Below are 2,134 nucleotides of genomic sequence, written 5' to 3'. Positions count from 1 at the left end.
TGTCACGAAATATGCGAAAGACCATGATGCACGCATATGGTTAAAAATATTCCAGAATAAAAATACTGGGTGCCAAACGAGGGTCTGAATGACTCCTCGAGAGGAAACTGCAAGATTAATAATACTGGTGCCAAACGAGTGTCTGAATGACTCCTCGAGAGGAAACTGCAAGAATAATAATACTGGTGCCAAACGAGGGTCTGAATGACTCCTCGAGAGGAAACTGCAAGAATAATAATGCCGCAGTGGGGCGTCGGGGCGACACCACATAAAGGGCTTATAAGAGAATAATCACAGTGAATATCCAGGAGGTAGAACCATCCTAGGGATATTCAAAAAGAATACATAATATAAATGGTTAGTCCAGAAATAAATCATATGTGCCATAATCATAAACAATATTTAGTTCAGTCGTTTCTCCATCCGAAAACCGATAATATGGTCTAGTCAAAACGTATCTCCATCCGAATACCGTTACTGAATTCTAGTTAAACCGTTCTCCATCCGAATATCGTTACTGAATCTTAGTTAAACCGTTCTCCATCCGAATACCGTTACTAGTTTCAACTCAGACTGTGGTCTTTACTCAAGAACATGACTATCCAACAGGATATATCCTCTGCAGAGGGAGTACCATTTTCCCACGAGTAACGGGTTTACTTAGTCCATCGGGACTAATTCCGTCTATGGTCTTTTAATTGAAAACACGCCTGACCTGCACACACCAGCTTAACCCACCGGTGTCTGGAATCACCCACGACACCTGCCAAGCAAAACTCTAAGTGGGGAGGCTACAACCTCGACGTAGCATGGGATCAAATTTCTATTCGCGCGCTCTAAGGGGGTGCCCCCCTCTCGGTCCCAACCGGAAACACCCATGCCCCCTGACCAAGTGGCATGCCTACCGGAGGCCTCCGGTATCTTCCACTATGGCCCCTCTGTACGGTGTGTGCTTTGGTAGGGGTTGACAATTTACTGAACCATACCCTGTCCCCTGCAGGGACAAGTGGTGGTACCAACAAATAAGGATGTTTTTTATCATGACTCGATCTACAACCGACTCAGGTGGTCCAAGAATCCTCCAACAATATTACCACTAGTGAAATAAATCACCCCTCCTCGAGCCTCACCATGCCATGCCGGACATACTCGTCTCGACGAGGGACTAGGGACAAGCTCGTGTCTACCCAAGACCACGACTTTCCCGGCTTCCTACCGGTATGCATGAGAAGTTCACGAGGATGATCCAAATCATTAGTGTATCCATTGCTGACCACAAAACAACTCCAAAGTGCACTCATGCACGAGACTATGTCGATACATAAAGCTATCACATACTCCAAGTCAAAGGTGTTGTGATCGAATCAGAACACCACAACAAAATATTATGCCAGAGTTCAGAAATGCTTGCCTTCAAGAGTATGCAAAGGATGCACTTTTTGGAAGCTTTCCTTTTTCTCCAAAAATCCTATTTTGCAAAATACACAAATAACAAATATTTCAAACACAGTACCAAAAATTGTCTCAAATATTTTTGAAATAAATCTTAAAATAAACTAGATGAAATTTGAGAGAGGTAGGAAAAAGAATCAACTTGTTTGGAGTTTTATTTTAAAAGTTATAGCTGGTCAAAGTTTGGTCAAATCTCTGTTTTTAAATAAAACCAGAAAAGAAAACGATTCAGAAGGAATACGCTTTCGCAGTAGAGGAGACGCACTCGGGAGTTTGCGCCTTCACTTAAACAGAGAGAGAACGGCTGCGCGGGTCACTGACAGTGGGTCCAGAGGGCCCACTAGTCAGGTTTGACCGTTCTTCCCTCCTTCTCCTCTCTTCTGCCTGACGGGAGCGAGGCTCCGGCGAACACCGTCGACGAACGGCAGTACCTCACGGGCATCCAAGGGCGGGGATGGAACGGCTAGACCGAGGCGGTCCTTTGGGTGGTTGTTGGGTCGTCGGAGGTGGAAGGAGTTGCCGGCGGCGAGCTCCGCGGCGGAGAGAGGCTACGGTGGCGAAGTGCTTTTTGTGCTCCGGTGGCCTCCGATCGAAGTTGGGTAGCTGGGCAGCTCCGCAAGAACCATGGGGAGCTACTGGTGGCGTTGGTTGGGCGAAAGGGTGGCTGGTTGCGACGAATCGC

Source organism: Aegilops tauschii, chromosome 1, assembly GCF_002575655.3.
Source record: "Aegilops tauschii subsp. strangulata cultivar AL8/78 chromosome 1, Aet v6.0, whole genome shotgun sequence".
NCBI classification, from domain to species: Eukaryota; Viridiplantae; Streptophyta; class Magnoliopsida; order Poales; family Poaceae; genus Aegilops; species Aegilops tauschii.
The sequence above is the reverse complement of the archived record's forward strand: the minus strand, read 5'-3'. Positions refer to the sequence as shown.